This window comes from Lipotes vexillifer, unplaced genomic scaffold, assembly GCF_000442215.2.
Source record: "Lipotes vexillifer unplaced genomic scaffold, Lipotes_vexillifer_v1.1 scaffold1775, whole genome shotgun sequence".
Taxonomy (NCBI): Eukaryota; Metazoa; Chordata; class Mammalia; order Artiodactyla; family Lipotidae; genus Lipotes; species Lipotes vexillifer.
The window spans coordinates 159161-165079 of record NW_006780221.1 but is presented as its reverse complement, the minus strand read 5'-3'; the positions used below and the strand labels follow the sequence as shown (position 1 = coordinate 165079).

The window sequence follows — 5919 nt, the reverse complement described above, 5'->3', positions numbered from 1 at the left end:
TCCCTACACTATGCTCTCATAATCATATATTGTACATCGTTTATATAGCATGTTCCTATTTGTTTCTAACTAGTTTAAGTACAAAATTAAGAAAACTTTCAGAGAAAGAAGGATGTTTCGCTGTTTGTGTTTTTAAATCCTGTTTCCTTGCGTAGGACCTAGCTCTAAGAAGGAAGGTCCAGATAAGTGCTGGACAGGACAGAAAGGAGAGCAGTTAAAAAAAAAAAAGTCACTCTCTAGAGTAACTTATAAAAAAAGAGAGGATCCAAAATTAGAGCATGCCCCAGGTAGCGGTTTTTTTGCTAAGCTCTATAAGATTTTATTAGCAACTGTATATAACTTTAATCAATTATAATTTGATTTCCATGAAAGACTTATGAGTTGGTACGTATTGCTCTGCCCATTTCTGCAAATGAGAAAAACAGACTCAAAAATGTTAATGAATCTGCCCAAGATCATATAGCTAGTAAGCCTTGTCATTTCCAAAAGAAGTAAGGGAATATAAGAATCAAAGCCTACAGCTCCAAGGCTATTCATAGAAGAAGACAGCCAGGAATAGATTTGAGAAATAGAATTCAGTGAGTTACTACAGCGTAATAGACATAGCCCCTAAGAATATCCAACTGAGAGAGGATGATCAAGGGCAGGATTAGGATCCAATTCCATTTTGCTCTAAAGCAGAGGTTCTCCAAGTATAGTCTGTGGAATCTTTAAAGGTGGGGGTGGGGGGCTCCTCAGGTCAAAACTATTTTTACAATACTAAAAACTTAATTGCCTTTTTTACTTTTCTCTCACGAGTATAAAGTGGAGTTTTCCAGACTACATTTCACAGAATACTGCAACAGAGTGAAACACAAAAGTTGTGAGAAGCCAGCTGTCTTCTATTGAGATAGACATTAAAGAGATTTGCAAATATATAAAACAATGCTACCCTTCTCACCATATTTTTAATAGTTATTTTTCATTTTAAAACATTTATGTTAATTTTTAATGCTTGCTATTTTTAAGTAAGCAGATATTAAAATTAATGTAAAAATTAAAGAATTTTTTTGACCTGAGACCAAAAAGGTTGAAAAGCCACTGATCTAAAAAGCTATGCTCAAGCAATCCTCAGATCTAAAATCTGATCTTCTAAACTGATTTACTCACCAGGATAAGTGGGCTATGTAAATGGAAAGTTCCTGAGTTTCACCATATTACAAATTGCTTAACAACAGAAACATTTTAAAAAATCTTTGTGTTCCTCCTTACCTCATCACAACACTCATATCAAAAAAAAAAACTTGTTGTATCAATCCAGATTACTTCACTGTACATTTCTAAATTAACACTATACTTTATACCTAAATTACATAAAAGATTCTGTAATACCACATCACCTTAAAATAAACTGAAGGAATGCCAACTCATAAAACTGAAAAGGTCAGACTTCACCACATGGTGACACATAATGACCTCACTAATGTAAAGACATCCTGTAAGGCTCAGCTAATCACTCATTCTTTCAACCACCTCCTAACTCCAACAGCAGGAAATTTTAAAAGCATTTTAGGAGAAGAATTACATAAAATATATGTTTAGATATTTAAAAGGTCACATTCTTATGGCTACTATAAGAATAAAACTTCAATTTCCTTCAAAAATAATAAATCACACAACATATTTTTCAATTACCAAATTAAAAATTATGTAGTCTTTATATGTTGTCAAAGTACAAATTTCACAAAGTCTCCTACTTTCTAAATATCTATGTAGGTTTCACTCAGAATGTTCTTAGCATACTTGGCATAAGATAAATATGAACTTGTTTTTGATGTTTAGAAAAACAAAGTGTGTAGGCAACTTTCTAGCCTTTCTCTCCAATAAACATCTGAACTACATAACTGAATGTGCTATTCTGTCATTCTGTAACTTGTGACACAATAATATTTCACATTTTAAAAAAACTAACACTTTATTAAAGCTTTCACAAGACAGATTCTACTGGATAGTGGCCAACTTTCCTCAGCAACAGTGGCATTAAAAATGCCAGCATTCTTCGACCTTCTGGTAAAGTTTTTCTTTGGGGAAGGAAGGGCTGTTTAAGGGAGAAAAAAAAACTCTTAAAAGTGGTCAGTTAGTTTTGATGATATAGGAAATACCCTCAAAAGAGATCTTCCTAAAGGCTGAATCATGTATCAGTTGATCTCAAATTTTTAAAACTATCATCACCTTCAGAAAAGCCTTCTTGCGATTCTGGAGAAAAACAAAACAAACAAAAAACCAAAAACTTAACCCTCTACACCACATTACTTGCTAAATGGAAAATTAGAAACTGCTCACATACCAATCCTAAGAAGGAGGGAGCATAACAAGCCAATTCACAAGTACACTTAATTGACTTTCTAAGATCTATAGTAGAGGCCAGGGTGTAAGATTTCAATCAAAAGATTAAGAAGACAATTTGTACCTGACTAAACTCCACAGCTACAACTTTGGTATTTTCCAAAAGTTTTCATATTTATCTCTAGCATTTTTTATTCTACTAATTCTACTTATTTAGGAAATCTTTGCATACTAGAAATATGAAAAGCAAAGCACTAAATTAGATTAACACAAAGGAAGAGAGTAAAATGTACCTTTTAAGAAAAATGAAAAAAAAACCGGTTCAAAGAAAGGTTACCTATGAGGATACAGAAAAATATTTTTAAACAGTAATACCTGAAATTAACTGGAATTCTGACAATACCTGAGTATCTCCCTTAAGTGGAATTAAATGGATTCTAGTTAATCAAAGCTTGAGTATAAGGGCCTCGATCCTCTCTGCTTTGTTATTGCTTACTACCTATTCATTCAGTCTTGATCTCAAAAGCTGAGCGGTAAAATATTCCTACATTTAATTCATACCTGTGGTAAAATGTTAATTACATACATGTTTGGGACTGGTTGATGAAGGGTGTATAGTATACAGGAAGTTCACTTGGTGTAGTAGAAAGTGAGAGTAAGCCTAACACAGGTTCAAATCCTTTTTCCTTCATACAGACACTGGGGAGAGTGAGAAGTAGAACACTGAGAAAGCCAACCTTAGTTTCCTCTTTGAAGATGGGAATTAACAACTACCTCAAAAGAATGTGAGATATAGATTAGATTGTATATATATTGTGTCTAGCACATAGTAGGCATTCAACAAATGTAACTTCCTCCCAAATTGTGAACAGCAAATATACGTACCGTATACAAAATTGCAGGCTACACACCAATGACCTCCCTTCCTCAATCACAGTCAAAATGAGAGATTAAATAACTTCGATGGGGTCATGTGGGAGCAAGACGGTAAAATTACTTCTAAGAAAATATTCTTAATTTCAAATAACTACCCTGCAAACAGAATTGCCCACTAGGCAATTCTTATGTGAAGAATATCATGACAGAACAAATAGTTCTGTGAACAGTCTATATTTCGTACATTCACAGAACTGCTGAGTGAAAATTCATCACTGGGGCCAATAGATCTTCCTCCATTTAGGCACAAAAAGCTTTTGTGTACTGACCCCCCACTTTACAGCCACACCTCCAGAGATCACAAAACAATATCCTCATTTTTTTCCTACCTCTCTGGCCACTCCTCTGTAGGAGGAATGTATTACCTCCCTCCCTCCTCCTCCTCTCCTCTCTTTCTTTCTTTCTTTCTTTCTTTCTCCCTCTCTCCCTCTCTCTCTCTCTCTCTCTCTCTCTCTCTCTCACACACACACACACACACACACACACACTATAGCCATTAAGCACTATTAAGACCCAAGTAGTTTTCTTACTATTCTTTCTCCTAAGGCAAAGTCACCTAGGCACACAAGTTCAATCTAAACATTAACTCCCAAATTTCCATGTCTGATCCTTTTCTCCTTTTTCTGAGCTGCAGAAACATATATCCAACTACCTACTTGGGTGTCTCAGACCATTAATAGTCAAAGTTAGGCATCATTCCTCAGGGGAAAAAATTTCAATGTCAAACCCCTCACCAACAGAATGTATTGTCTTTGCAGATGGGCCTGAGAATTAAGACTTTTTATAAATACATTTTCAAACTTATTGTGGTTCTGAATGGGCACTGAGAACTAAAACCTTCTGCACCCAGAGTTTACAGTCTACATTAGCATCACTAAACAACAAGACTTCACTATTCCAGGAAACTCTTGCCCAGGCAGATAAGAATTGCAAATAACTTCATTGTTCATTCCAGGAACTTCCCCAAAACCCCATATAAACCAACATCAGACTACTCAACTTTTCAATAAATAGCAGCAAATGACTGTTCACTTTCCAAAGCTCTGAAAAAATCTCACCTTAAAACCCTTGCTTTGCTACGTCTACCAATCCTAAACTATTACATGATCCCTACTAATTCTAATCAAGCTCCTGCACTGAAATACCTGCATTAAAGATTCCAAATGCTCTGTAAATATCCCAACTTCACTCTCCCTCCTAACTCTGCTCTTCTTTTCACCCATACACATACCCCTCCTCTTCCCCCAGCAGATCCTACCAACTCAGGAAAGGTGGTGTTCTCCTTTTCTCCTTTACTACAATAAGCAATAAACTCACCATGTTATTTTGGGTAGTATTTTCTAGGAGCCAACAAACATTCCACAGCACTATCAGATAGTTTCTCAAATGTCTTAAGATTCAGTTCAGCAATAATAGTTCATCACAAGTAGTGCAAGGAAACTATGAAACCTTTATAAAAAGTTATAAGAAATCAGCACCCTACGTTAGGCAACATCTGCTGACACTATTGCTTCCAGCTTCTTAATGAGTTAAAACAGCTAACTGGCCTACTAATTAAATTTCTAAATAATACCAAATAAAGAGATTACTAATATCAAAGGGGCCATAAAACCAGTGAGGAGTTCTAAGGAAGATGGAAGATAAATCACAGAGGGGTTTAATAATCTAAACTGTAATCTTAGGAGAAACAGGATGGGGAAAAAACTAAATTAATATATGAATAATCCACAATGCTAATAATCTAGAAGAAAAAATACTGCTAAATATACTACAGTATAACAGTGAAAACAAACTTTAAAGGAGTCTTCATTACTTAAAAAAATTTTTTAAACCATGATTTGCAATTAAGATACAATGAAATGCTTAATACATTGTCTAGAAAGTTGAAACTTCATATCCACCAAAAGTAAATGTATAAACATTTCTTCTACTATAAATCATTTAAGGTATGTATAAGACCACAGGCATGCTTACACAGGAGTAATTTGAAAGAAAAGGTTAAGCATTTAAAATGCCTCAATGATTGGGAGGAATTGAAGAATTCAAATTTTAAGATCTAAGTGTAAAAAAGGAAACCACAAGTACTGGAAGAAAATTTGGATGAATTCCTTTATAATCTTGGAGTGGTAAAGACTTTTCCAACTATATTTCAAAATCCAGAAACATTAAAAAAAATTACTATATAAAAAAGGAAAAAACTTGTGTGAAAAAATATCAAAGAATCTAAACATATATATTTGCAACCCATATCACAAATAAAGGGCTCATCTCCCTATAGAGAAATCCTGAAATCAAGAAAAAAAGGCCAGCAACCAAATAGAAAAATAACATGAGAGTTCACAGAAAGGGAAAATAAGTAAAATGCCCATTAAACATATAAAAAAAATACTCAGTGTCATTCATAATGAGAGAAACACAATAGTCTGAGTTACACCAGTTCTCATCTATCAAACCGACAAAATTCCAGAAGTTTGACAACACATTCAGCTGGTGAGGCTGTAAGAAAACAAGCCTCTCATACATTCAGGTAGTAGTAAAAAACGGTAATTTGGCTATAACTAACAGAATTACAGAAGCACCTATCTTTTTTTTTAAATAAATGTTTTATTTTATAATAGTTTTAGATTTACAGAAAAATTTCAAAGATAGTACAGTTTC

General features: G+C 34.1%; 1 protein-coding gene across 1 annotated transcript in view; it reads right to left on the bottom strand.

Annotated features, from left to right (window-relative positions):
* Positions 1 to 5919, bottom strand: part of CDK17 (cyclin dependent kinase 17) — a 98619-nt gene that overhangs the window by 81586 nt on the left and 11114 nt on the right. The gene's annotated exons all lie outside the window — the stretch shown is intronic.